This window comes from Phyllobates terribilis, unplaced genomic scaffold (assembly GCF_046119375.1).
Source record: "Phyllobates terribilis strain yellow unplaced genomic scaffold, ASM4611937v1 Scaffold_180__1_contigs__length_3869351, whole genome shotgun sequence".
Lineage (NCBI taxonomy): Eukaryota > Metazoa > Chordata > Amphibia > Anura > Dendrobatidae > Phyllobates > Phyllobates terribilis.
Genome location: NW_027362940.1, coordinates 1,786,198 through 1,800,612, shown reverse-complemented (window position 1 = coordinate 1,800,612; position 14,415 = coordinate 1,786,198).

Below are 14,415 nucleotides of genomic sequence, written 5' to 3'. Positions count from 1 at the left end.
TGAATTGTTCTGTTAGCAGCTTATCCGTTTCCTGCACACTGCCAGGGTCAGTTTGTTGAATAGCCCTCAAGGCTTCCTGCAGATTTAGGGCATAGTCTCTGATGCTGTCCTGTGCCCGCTGCTTACATCCATAGAACCTCATTTTAATCTCAGCGGAGGTACGTGTGTCAAAGGTACCCCGCAGCCGGGCCAGAATACCCTTCACAGTCCTTTTCTCCTCAGTGGGCCATGATTTTACCTCCCGCTGGGCTGCGCCAGTTAACTGCCCTGTTAATATGCTGACCTTCTGTGTCAGGGGGTAAACGTGGAACAAACTGTATAGCCTTTCCTTGAAGTCAGTTAGGGCATGGGGCTCCCCTGAGTATTTGGGCAGCCAGGCCGCTCCAGGGATGTAGGGCAAGGAAAAGGGCATCACCGCTGCTGCAGCTGCGTTGGTGGTAGTGGGCGCCTCTGTGTCCGTCATCTTCCTCCCCCCCTAGTTACGCGTGGCCTACCTTCCGACGATCCTCTTCTGTAGGCCGCGGCTCCGCTGCTGCTGCTATGGACGAGGACCTGGCGTCGCGTCCTGATGACGTCAGCGTCGCTCTCTCTCCCTTCCAGGACCTTGCGCAGCGTCGGTGCGTGGGGCGGAGCTTTGGATCTCGCGCGGTTTTGACGTCCACGCCCATCTTCTTCCCGCGCGGCGTCCTGAAGATGGCGTCCGATGGCGGGAAGCAGCTGCGGATGGTGGGAAGGCGGCAGAAGACGGCGGGAAACGGTCCAAGATGGCGTCCGATGGCGGGAATCGGCTCCGGATGGCGGGAAACGACTCCGGACGGCGGGAAACTTTGCCACAGGTAAGTTACAAAAGTCTTTTTCAGGCACGCAGTACCCGGTGGTTGCGGGCACGAAATCCTGCCGACTACGCCAAAGCTGACTCGCCCCCTGGGCCGTGGGGCACTCGGATCCGGGCAATAGGGAGACGATGGGGGTAGTAGTGGCGACCCGGTTCCGTGGCTCAGGGTGGTCAGGCCAGTGGTAGTCTGCTATGTTCTGCTGATAATGTCCGACTACGCCACCCGTGGATTGCGGTTATTAGGAACCGCCGCTGCATGCAGACCGCTGGGGCTGATGAGGTGTGCAGCTAGGGTAGTGTGACTCTCCACGGGAAGAGTGCGGCCCCAGGGCAGTATAATGGATGTTGGGAGTGATGGTAGTGGGAGTCCCAGTGCTGATAGTGCTGGAGGAGCAAGGAGCACACAGACAACAGGTTGCAGTCCAGGGTCTTTACTAAACAGGTAAACTGACCCACAAACAGTCCCGGCTAGGAGGGGACCTGGATGTCTGAGAGCAACGGGGAAATTGGCCCTGGTCAGGGTGAGGGTGTAGGCCTACCGTGCTTTCTGCGCTCCTTCTGGCTATCTCCTCCTGATAGGGTAACAGCCCACGTTTCCGAGCTTTCCGTGTTTTCTCGCCTGTATGGCCTGCGACGTGGGTTCCTTTCTGCTCCCAGCCTTGTATGGCTTTACTGGTCCCTTCTGTTGTTGCAGAGCCTCCAGGCTTCTTAGGCCAAGGAATATACAGTCCCTTGCGGACTGGTTCTCTGCTGGGGGATGTGGAATCCTTCCAGCCTCAGACACCAAAGTCTGGTAGATTAAGTCTGTTATCTGCCAAGACAGGCTTGCTTCGCCTCTTGTCTCTGGCTTGTGGCTCTCCTCCTGCCACACTTCCTCTTAGGTGCAGTGCAACTGTCTGTCCCTGCTCTGCTGAGACACGTCTCAGTCCTGAGACAGGTCATCTGGGTTCTCTCTAACCCTGCCCCCAGCACCAGCTTTTATAGGGGCAGCCTGCTCCCCCTACTGGCCTGAGACAGGAGGCATTGCATGCTAATGTTCCCCTGACTAGAGAACCTCCCCCCTGCTCTCAGACACAGCTTTAATTACACTTGTGGCATCCAGGCCAGGGTGACACACATGTACACTTACACTACACACGTGGTCAAAACTGTTGGTACCCCTCGTTTAATGAAAGAAAAACCCACAATGGTCACAGAAATAACTTGAATCTGACAAAAGTAATAATAAATTAAAAATCTATGAAAATGAACAAATGAAAGTCAGACATTGCTTTTCTGCTTCCACAGAATAAAAAAAATAAAATAAACTGATGAAACAGGCCTGGACAGAAATGATGGTTCTTCTTAACTTAATATTTTGCTGAACAACCTTTTGACGCAATCACTGCAATCAAACGACTCCTGTAACTGTCAATGAGACTTCTGCACCTCTCCACAGGTATTTTGGCCACTCCTCATGAGCAAACTGCTCCAGTTGTCTCATGGTTGAAGGTTGCCTTTTCCAGACGTCATGTTTCAGCTCTTTCCAAAGATGCTCAATAGGATTTAGGTCAGGGCTCATAGAAGGTCACTTCAGAATAGTCCAATGTTTTCCTCTTAGCCATTGTTGGGTGTTTTTAGCTGTGTGTTTTGGGTCATAATACTGTTGCAAGACCCATGACCTGCGACTGAGACCACGCTTTCTGACACTGGGCAGCACATTTCTCTCTAGAATCCCTTGATAGTCTTGAGATTTCATTGTACCCTGCACAGATTCAAGACACCCTGTGCCAGATGCAGCAGACCAGCCCCAAAACATAAAAGAGACTCCTCCATGTTTCACAGTAGGGACAGTGTTCTTATCTTGATATGCTTAATTTTTCCATCTGTGAACATAGATCTGATGTGCCTTGCCAAAAACTTCCATTTTTGTCTCATCTGTCCATAGGGCATTCTCCTAAAAGCTTTGTGACTTGTGAACATGTAGTTTGGCAAATTCCAGTCTGGCTTTTTTATGATTTTTTTTCAACAATGGTGTACTCCTTGGTCGTCTCCCATGAAGTCCACTTTAGATCAAACAACGACGGATGGTGCGATCTGACACTGATGTTCCTTGAGCTTGAAGTTCACCTTTAATCTCTTTAGAAGTTTTCCTGGGCTCTTTTGTTACCATTCATATTATTCGTCTCTTTGATTTGTTATCAATTTTCCTCCTGCGGCCACGTCCAGGGAGGTTGGCTACAGTCCCATGGATCTTAAATTTCTGAATAATATGTGCAACTGTAGTTACAGGAACATCAAGCTGCTTGGAGATGGTCTTATAACCTTTACCTTTAACATGCTTGTCTATAATTTTCTTTCTAATCTCCTGAGACAACTCTTTCCTTTGCTTCCTTTGGTCCATGTTGAGTGTGGTACACACCATGTCACCAAACAGCACAGTGAGTATCTGTAGCCCTATATACAGGCCCACTGACTGATTACAAGATTGTAGACACCTGTGATGCTAATTAGTGGACACAACTTGATTTAACATGTCCCTTTTGTCACATTATTTTCAGGGGTACCATCATTTCTGTCCAGGCCTATTTCAAGAGTTTAATTTTTTTTCAATTCTGTGGAAGCAGGGTTGAAAAGCAATGTCTGTCTTTCATTTGTTCATTTTCATCGATTTTTAATTTATTATTACTTTTGTCAGATTCAAGTTTTTTCTGTGACCATTGTGGGTTTTTCTTTCATTAAACGAGGGGTACCAACAATTTTGACCACGTGTGTATATAGTATATACAGAGCTCCTGTGTATGTCACTGGTGATCACTGTATTACCTATACACTATATACAGAGCTCCTGTCTATAATGTCACTGGTGATCACTGTGTTACCTGTACACTGACACTATATACAGAGCTCCTGTGTATAATGTCACTGGTGGTAATAACAGTGTTGTTAGTATTGTGGTTTTGTATTCATGATCAGTACTGTAGTATTTGGTCACCTTGGGGTGGTAATATATGGTCTGGTCATAGTTTGGCCATATTTGTTCCTTGTATGTGGTATTATTCAGTCACTATGTAGTGGTAATATGTGATCTAGTCAAGGTGTGGCGATATTTGTCCCTTTTGTATGTGGTATTATTGGTGTTGATATAGTGGACTGTGCTGTGTATGGCGGTCATTTTGTTCTCGCTGATCTTAACTAGGAAAAGATTTTTTTCCATTAGGCCACAGCCCCACCATCAGTATTTGGTCAGTATTTTTCTCAGGAGTGGCTGCCGAAACCAGGAATGGTTGATAAATGCAGAATTGGTGACTTGTTTCTATTATACCTTTTCTCTGATTGTTCATCACCTGTTTTGGCTCCCACTCCTGAGAAAAAATACTAACTGGATACTGACTGAATACTGATAGTAGGGCCGTGGCCTTAGCGATTAAATACTTGGACCAGAGCGGCAGAGATGCACTTACAGGGGTTCTCCGGTGAAAACAAGTAATCACCTCTCCACAGGATCATTGATAATATTGATTGGTGGGGGTCTGACTGCTTGCACACACCGGCAGAATGTGAAGCTTTTCTCCCCATTAGACTGGAGCGGCATGTGAGATGCGACCACTGATCCATTCATTCTCTCAGTGGCTGTGAGCGCTGCTCTTTTTTGCAAGTCTCTAAGAGAATGAATAGAGCTGCGGTCAGACGTCCCACCTGCCGCAGCATTTTAAAATAGGGATAAGTGTTCTGTCAGGGATAAAACTTCCCCATTCTTCCGATAGGTGCGTTTTCCAATGTTCGGACACAAATGCTCAATAAGTGATCACCTATCCTGTAGAGCCCATGGATCGGTGATAACTTGTTTTAACTAGTGTTGAGCGAGTATGTTCTGTCCGAGTATGCTCGGCCCGAGCTCCGAGTATTTACAGCTGCTCGGTGATATGGTTGAATCGCTCCCGTGTGCATGATTTGCAACTGTTTGACAGCTTTAACCCCTTAACGACATGTCACGTATTAGTACGCGCATGTCGTTATCCTCCGGTTCAGTGAGGGCTCCGGCGCTGAGCCCGCACTGAACCAAGCACATGTCAGCTGATTCTTACAGCTGACATGTGCCCGCAACAGGCGCGGGTGGAATTGCTATGAGCGCCATCTAGTGGTCGGTGCTCATAGGACAGGACCATTTCTGCTGCATACAGGGGATCTGCTGGTTCCCTGTATGTAGCAGAGGTGATCGGACAGTTGCTGCTTCAAGTCTCCTATGTAGAGTACAGAAGCAAGCAAAAAGTGAAAAAAAAAGTTTTAAAAAATATGAAAAAAAATAAAAAATTTAAAAGTTTAAATCACCCCCCTTTCGCCCCATTCAAAATAAAATCATAAAATAAACCCCACATACACATATTTGGTATTGCCGCGTTCAGAATCGCCTGATCTATCAATATAAAAATAGAATTAATGCGATCGGTAAATGGCGTAATGAGAAAAAAATTCTAAACGCCAGAATTACGTTTTTTGGTCACCGTAAAATTGCAATAAAATGCAATAACGGACGATCAAAACATCGGATCTACCCCAAAATAGCATCTATAAAAACTTCAGCTCGGTTCACAAAAAATAAGCCCTCACCCTGCCCCAGATCCCGAAAAATGGAGACGCTACGGGTCTCGGAAAATGGCACCATTTTTTTTTTTTTTTTTACCAAACTTTGGATTTTTTTTTCATCACTTAAATAAAAAAGAACCTATACATGTTTGGTGTCTACGAGCTCTTAATGACCTGGAGAATAATAATGGCAGGTCAGTTTTAGCATTCAGTGAACGTGGTAAAAAAAATAAAAAAAAACCTCAGTCGTATTGCACTTTTTTTGCAATTTCACGGCGCTTGGAATTTTTTTCCCGTTTTCCCGTACACGGCATGGTAAAACTAGTAATGGCGTTGAAAAGTACAACTCGTCCCGCAAAAAATAAGCCCTAACATGGCCATATTGACCAAAAAATAAAAACGCTATGGCTCTGGGAACAAGTGGAGCAAAAAGCGAAAATGCAAAAACGGAAAATGCTCCGCGGCTTAAGGGGTTAATACATGTGAGGAATGTCTATTTCTTACACATTCCTCACATGTATTAAAACCGTCAAACAGTCGCAAATCATGCACACGGGAGCGATTCAACCATATCACCGAGCAGCTATAAATACTCGGAGCTCAGCCCGAGCATACTCGCCGAAAGGGTTAACAGAACATACTCGCTCAACACTAGTTTTAACCAAAGAAGCCCTTTAATGCAAACATGTCCATCCCAGTTAGAGTGTCGCCCAGTAGATGTGCAGGAGCCGCCAGTCAATGCTCCACTATAACAGCGAGAGCGGATAACAGATATTTGCATCTTGCTGTAGGTGGGCCCCTAGAGTTAATTTCCCCTGTGGGCCCCAGACACCGCAGTCCGACCCTGGTCATCAATATCAGATCAGTGAGGTTCCAACACACGGCCCCCTCACCAATAAGACAGCAGCTGGAAATACTCAGCGTAGAGAGCCCAAACAGCACAGCGCTGTACACTGTGTAGTGGCCGATCTTGGTACTGCAGCTCCTATTGAAATGATTGTGATCTGAGCTGTAGTACCCGAAACCAGCCATTGCACAGTGTGCGGAGCTGTGCTATTCCAGCTCTTAACACTGTGTACATCATCTTGCAGAAGTAGCTGATGTCTGGGGATTTCAGGTGTCAGACCCCCACTAATCACTGTATGAGTTCTGCTCTACTCCTTCATTAAAGGGGTGGTCTTGTGTTCCTCTCATCAGAAGCTGAAGATTTACAGTTCTGGCCGGTGGCTTGGCTGAGCCGCTTGTCTGAATTGTGCCCTCTTGCATTCTGCGGGCAGAGGCGGCTTTGCCTCTGCAGAATGGGACAGGCACAGGGGCGCTGAAGTCCACCAGTCTGCAAGTGAGCGCTTCTTGCCAAGGAGACCAGCCACTTCTCAGGTGGTCAGTAACCATAGCAATGAGCTGTACACTGCAGAATTAAAAATCTTTTCCTTCTTGAGAACAGAGAAGATTTTGAATAAGAAGGAAATTGCAAAGTTTCTTGTTTTTACAAGCTCTTTGCAATCTTAGCCTTTTAATACATTCATTTTATTTAGTTATATATTTATTTTACTCTCTTATATAGCGCCGTTAGATTTTGTAGCACCTTACAGACATTATCATCACTGTCCCCATTGGGGCTCACAATATGAATTCCCTATCAGTATGTCTTTGGAGTGTGGGAGGAAACCGGAGAACCCGGAGGAAACCCATACAAACACGGGGAGAACATACAAACTCCTTGCAGATGTTGTCCTTGCTATTATATGAACCCAGCCCCACAGCGTTAATCATTGACCCACCATGTTGCCCACATTCCTCGGCTTTTTTAAGATTTTCTGCAATGAATAAGAACACTGAAGAAAATCTAGATTGATCAACATTTCCTATCACAAATGCAGTTGCTGCAAAACTTGTCCATAGTCCTGTTCCCAGCTGAAAATTGGATACAATTGTATCTTGTGTAGACAATGCTCTGTGAGCTAAATAGCCGGGATCCACTGCTACAAGGCAGGAAACAGACAGATTCTGCTGATGGGTTCTGCTCCCAGAGCATTATTCAGCCCGGACATCTCAGCTCAGAGCAAAACCAGCTATAAGGCTGTGTGCACACCTAGCAGATTTGATGCAGATTTACATGCGTTTTTTCTGCCAGAGAGAAGCGTTTTCACATGCGTTTTTTCAAGCACTTTTCCAAGCAATTTTGAGCATCACTTGGAAAAGTGCTTGACAAGTTGATCACACAATATAAATCCATGCAACCGACATGGATCTATAATGTGTGAACAACTTAGATGCTTTAAATGCAGCATCTATAGTAAAAAAAAGAAAACGTTAATAAATAAAAAAAAACAACGGTATATTCACCTCTCCGGCGGCCCCCGGTCTGCTCTCCGGTCTCCTCCGGTCTGCTCCCGGCCGCGTCTTCTCTCTTCAGCGTCCTGCAGTGTACGGTCAGGACCTGCGGTGACGTCATTTAGTCAGCTGATGGTCACGCGACCATCACCTGATGCCGACGTCAGCTGTCATGCAACCATCACCTGACTAAATGACGTCACCGCAGGTCCTGACAGTACAGACAGCAGACCGGAGGAGACCGGAGAGCAGAGCGGGGGCCGCCGGAGAGGTGAATATACAGGTTTTGTTTGTTTTTAACTTTTTTATTTCTTTTTTTCACCGCGTGGTAGCCGGGATGAAGAGGAGTTGTAGTCTCGTCTTCCTCCCAGATACCACACGCATCGCGAATAAGCTTCAGCGTAATCGCAGTAGAAATGGTCATGCTGCGTTTTGCAAAGTAATGCGAATTCGGCGCGCAAATTAGCGCATCATGTGCACAGCACATCCGAATTCACATGGCTTTGCATGGCAGACTGTTCTACAAACGTTTTCGCGGCCGTAAAAATGCCGCAAAAATGCTACAAAAACGCTGCGTGGGCACATGGCCTAAGGCTGTGTGCCCACAATGCGTTTTTTAAGCGTTTCGGCATGGCAAAAACGCTGCAGAAACGCTTAAAAACGCATGTTAGAAGGTCTGCCATGTTCCCCAATGATAGTCCGCATGTGCTGTGCACATGCTGCGGAAATTTCCACTGCGGATTATCATTGCGGAAAAAAACGCAGCACTACCAATTATTTCGCGTAAGCGCTGCTTTTTCGCCGCCATTGACTTGCATTGGAACAAATGGATTCCGCTTCACTAGATAAGCACATGCGGAATACATGCGTTCAATGTGCGGATGGTACCCGCGTGTGGAGGATGGGAGACTCTCCTCCGGACCCGGGTACCATAGAACCTGTCAAAAAAAAGAATAAAATATAAAATAAATGTTATATTTACCTTCTGACGGCCCCCGCTGCGCTCGTCCTCCCATGCCGGCAGCTCGCGATGGACTGAAGGACCTGCGCTGACGTCATAGTCATGTGACAGCAGGTCCTTCAGTGTACCGCGATCTGCCGGCAGCCAGGACGGAGCGAAGCAAGACTGCGGGGGCCATCGGAAGTTAAGTATAGATTTATAGATGGTGGCCTGATTCTAACGCATCGGGTATTCTAGAATATGTATGCGGCAGACCGGGCGCAATCAGCAGAGCGGTGTTTAAATTTGGCGCCAAAATCGCTGATTGGTCGCGGCCAACAACCGCGACCAATCAGCAAAGCGGTGTTGAAATTTGGCGGCTATATCGCTGATTGGTCACGGCCGGCAGTCGCGACTAATCAGCAGGGCGGGGTTTAAATTTTGCGCCAATAATGCTGATTGGTCGCGGCCAGCGAACGTGACCAATCAGCAGAGCGGGGTTTAAATTTTGCGCCAATAATGCTGATTGGTTGCAGCCGCCGGTCGCGACCAATCAGCAAAGCGGTGTTTAAATTTGGCGCCAATAGTGGTGACTGGTCACGGCCACGACCATTCAGCAGAGCGGTGTTTAAATTTGGCGGCAATAATGCTGATTAGTCAAGGCCGGCAATTTGGCGCCAACAATACTGATTAGTCGCGGCCGGCAACCGCGACCAATCAGCAGAGCGGGGTTTAAGTTTGGCGCCAAAATTGCTGATTGGTGGCGGCCGGCTGTCTCGACCAATCAGCAGAGCGGGGTTTAAATTTGGCGCCAAGATCACTGATTGGTCGCGTGTGGAGAGCGAGACCAATCAGCGAATCGTATTGGTGAGGACCGGGGAGCGGAATCGTATTAGTGAGGACCGGGGAGCGCCGCTGCCTGTGCGGCTACTTCCGCTGCGAGAAGCCGGGAGATGAGCGACTGCTCGCAGCTGAAGTATCCGGACCCGCAGCGCCGCTCCCCGGTCCTCCCTTGACACCCTAGCCGCTGATGTCCCCACAGTATCCGCATGGTGTTACAAAGGTCCGGACATTTGTGTTAAAAATCGGTGATTGGTCGCTGGCGCTGCCCGCGACCAATCACCGATTTGGGCGCCAAATTTAAATATCGGCCGTGACCAATCACCGATCTTGGCTCCAAATTTAAACACCGCTGTGCTGATTGGTCGCCGACGCTTGGCGCGACCAATCACCGATTTTGGCGCCACATTTAAATAGCGTCCGCGACCAATCAGTACAGCGGTGTTTAAATGTGGAGCCAAGATCGGTGATTGGTCGCGGCCGATATTTAAATTTGGCGCCCAAATCGGTGATTGGTCGCGGGCAGCGTCCGCGACCAATCAGCACAGTAGTGTTTAACTTTTGCGGCAAGATCAGTGATTGGTCGCGGGCCAAGACCGCGACCAATCACCGATTTGTGCGGCACATTTAAATAGCGGCTGCGACCAATTGGATGTCAGCGCCGCTCCCCGGTCCTCCCTTCACACCCTAGCCGCTGATGTCCCCACAGTATCCGCATGGTGTTACAAAGGTCCGGACAATTGTGTTAAAAATCGCTGATTGGTCGCCGACGCTGGGCGCGACCAATCACCGATTTTGGCGCCACATTTAAATAGCGTCGGCGACCAATCAGCGATTTTTAACACAAATGTCCGGACCTTTGTAACACCATGCAGATACTGTGGGGACATCAGCGGCTAGGGTGTGAAGGGAGGACCGGGGAGCGGCGCTGACATCCATGCGGCTAGGGTGTGAAGGGAGGACCGGGGAGCGGCGCTGACATCCATGCGGCTAGGGGGTGAAGGGAGGACCGGGGAGCGGCGCTGACATCCATGCGACTAGGGTGTGAAGGGAGGACCGGGGAGCGGCGCTGACATCCATGCGGCTAGGGGGTGAAGGGAGGACCGGGGAGCGGCGCTGACATCCAATTGGTCGCGGCCGCTATTTAAATGTGCCGCACAAATCGGTGATTGGTCACGGTCTTGGCCCGCGACCAATCACTGATCTTGCCGCAAAAGTTAAACACTACTGTACTGATTGGTCGCGGACGCTGCCCGCGACCAATCACCGATTTGGGCGCCAAATTTAAATATCGGCCGCGACCAATCACCGATCTTGGCTACACGATTTTGACTCCCGGCTGCATCTCCGTCCCGCAGATGGGTCCGGCGGTCGATGTCCTTCTGCTGGTACCGGCCGGGAGATGAGCGCCTCGCGGCGCTCATCTCCCGGCTGCATCGCCGCTGAGCTCCGTCCCGCAGATGAGCCGCTAACGGCCGCCATCTTTTTTCAGAAATCCCGCGGCGCTGATTGGCCGCTGCCGGACCAATGAGCGACGCGGGATTTCCAGGACAGACGGACAAACAGACAGACAGACAGATGGGATAAGACAATTATACAGTAGATTTTTTTATTTTTAACCAGTCTTTGGGGTCACACTATATAAATCCATGCCGTTTTCATGGATTTCTATAGTGTGACCAAATTGACAAGCACTTTCCAAGTGATGCTAAAATCGCTTGTAAAGCGCTTGTCAACCCGCATGTGGAAATGCATGTGAAGAACGCTTCACTTCTGCATGTCCCTGGCAGGAAAAACGCATGTACAATCCGCATGTACAATCCACATGTACAATCCGCATGTACAATCCGCATGTACGATCCGCATGTACAATCCGCATGTACAATCCGCATGTACAATCCGCATGTACAATCCGCATATACAGTACAGACCAAAAGTTTGGACACACCTTCTCATTTAAAGATTTTTCTGTATTTTCATGACTATGAAAATTGTACATTCACACTGAAGGCATCAAAACTATGAATTAACACATGTGGAATTATATACTTAACAAAAAAGTGTGAAACAACTGAAAATATGTCTTATATTCTAGGTTCTTCAAAGTAGCCACCTTTTGCTTTGATGACTGCTTTGCACACTCTTGGCTTTCTCTTCATGAGCTTCAAGAGGTAGTCACCGGAAATGGTTTTCACTTCACAGGTGTGCCCTGTCAGGTTTAATAAGTGGGATTTCTTGCCTTATAAATGGGGTTGGGACCATCAGTTGTGTTGTGCAGAAGTCTGGTGGATACACAGCTGATAGTTCTACTGAATAGACTGTTAGAATTTGTATTATGGCAAGAAAAAAGCAGCTAAGTAAAGAAAAACGAGTGGCCATCATTACTTTAAGAAATGAAGGTCAGTCAGTCCGAAAAATTGGGCAAACTTTGAAAGTGTCCCCAAGTGCAGTTGCAAAAACCATCAAGCGCTACAAAGAAACTGGCTCACATGAGGACCGACCCAGGAAAGGAAGACCAAGAGTCACCTCTGCTTCTGAGGATAAGTTTATCCGAGTCACCAGCCTCAGAAATCGCAGGTTAACTGCAGCTCAGATTAGAGACCAGGTCAATGCCACACAGAGTTCTAGCAGCAGACACATCTCTACAACAACTGTTAAGAGGAGACTTTGTGCAGCAGGCCTTCATGGTAAAATAGCTGCTAGGAAACCACTGCTAAGGACAGGCAACAAGCAGAAGAGGCTTGTTTGGGCTAAAGAACACAAGGAATGGACATTAGACCAGTGAAAATCTGTGCTTTGGTCTGATGAGTCCAAATTTGAGATCTTTGGTTCCAACTACCGTGTCTTTGTTTGACGCAGTAAGGGTCAACGGATGGACTCTACATGCCTGGTTCCCACCGTGAAGCATGGAGGAGGAGGTGTGATGGTGTGGGGGTGCTTTTCTGGTGACACTGTTGGGGAATTATTCAAAATTGAAGGCATACTGAACCAGCATGGCTACCACAGCATCTAGCAGCGGCATATTATTCCATCCGGTTTGCGTTTAGTTGGACCATCATTTCTTTTTCAACAGGACAATGACCCCAAACACACCTCCAGGCTGTGTAAGGGCTATTTGACCAAGAAGGAGAGTGATGGGGTGCTACGCCAGATGACATGGCCTCCACAGTCACCAGACCTGAACCCAATCAAGATGGTTTGGGGTGAGCTGGACCGCAGAGTGAAGGCAAAAGGGCCAACAAGTGCTAAGCATCTCTGGGAACTCCTTCAAGATTGTTGGAAGACCATTTCAGGAGACTACCTCTTGAAGCTCATCAAGAGAATGCCAAGAGTGTGCAAAGCAGTCATCAAAGCAAAAGTTGGCTACTTTGAAGAACCTAGAATATAAGACATATTTTCAGTTGTTTCACACCTTTTTGTTAAGTATATAATTCCACATGTGTTAATTCATAGTTTTGATGCCTTCAGTGTGAACGTACAATTTTCATAGTCATGAAAATACAGAAAAATCTTTAAATGAGAAGGTGTGTCCAAACTTTTGGTCTGTACTGTACAATCCGCATGTACAATCCGCATATACAATCCGCATGTACAATCCGCATGTACAATCCGCATATACAATCCGCATGTATAATCCGCATATACAATCCGCATATACAATCCGCATATACAATCCGCATGTACAATCCGCATATACAATCCGCATATACAATCCGCATGTACAATCCGCATATACAATCCGCATGTACAATCCGTGTGTACAATCCGCATATACAATCCGCATATACAATCCGCATGTACAATCCGCATATACAATCCGCATGTACAATCCGCATGTACAATCCGCATGCGTTTTTTCTGCCAGGGAGATGCAGAAACGCTCAGGAAAAATCCGGAGCTTTTGTGCATCGTGGGCACATAGCCTAAGTCTCTGCATTTGTCTGCTTACACATCTGTACATTTCTGAACACATTCAGCAAAAATTGCAGTACATTTGTTAAAATTGGGCATATAGCATACTATAGGTGCTTCTCACAAAATTAGAATATCATCAAAAAGTTAATTTATTTCAGTTCTTCAATACAAAAAGTAAAACTCATATTATATAGAGTCATTACAGACAGAGTGATCTATTTTAAGTGTTTATTTCTGTTAATGCTATTATCTCAGTAAATTAGAATACTTTATAACACCAGCTTGAAAAATGTTTTTAAAATCTGAAATGTTGTCCTACTGAAATGTATGTTCAGTAAATGCCCTCAATACTTGGTCGAGGCTCCTTTTGCATCAATTACTGCATCAATGCGGCAATGTGGCATGGAGGCGATCAGCCTGTGACACTGCTGAGGGGTTATGGAAGCCCAGGTGGCTTTGATAGAAGCCTTCAGCTCGTCTGCATTGTTGGGTCTGGTGTCTCTCATCTTTCTCTTGACAATACCCCATAGATTCTCTATAATAGATTCTCTATGGGGTTAAGGTCAGGTGAGTTTGCTGCCAATCAAGCACAGTGATACTGTTGTGTAAACCAGGTATTGGTACTTTTGGCCGTGTGGACAGGTGCCAAGTCCTGCTGGAAAATGACATTTCCATCTCCATAAAGCTTGTCGGCAGAGGGAAGCATGAAGTGCTCTACAATGTCCTGGTAGACGGGTGCGCTGACTTTGGTCTTGATAAAACACAGTGGACCTACACCAGCAGATGACATGGCTCCCCAAACCATCACCGATTGTGGAAACTTCACACGAGACCTCCAGCAGCTTGGATTGTGGCCTCTCCACTCTTCCTCCAGACTCTGGGACCTTGATTTCCAAATTAAATGCAAAATTTACTTTCATCGGAAAACAACACCTTGGACCACTGAGCAACAGTCCAGGTGTTTTTCTCCTTGGCCCAGGTAAGA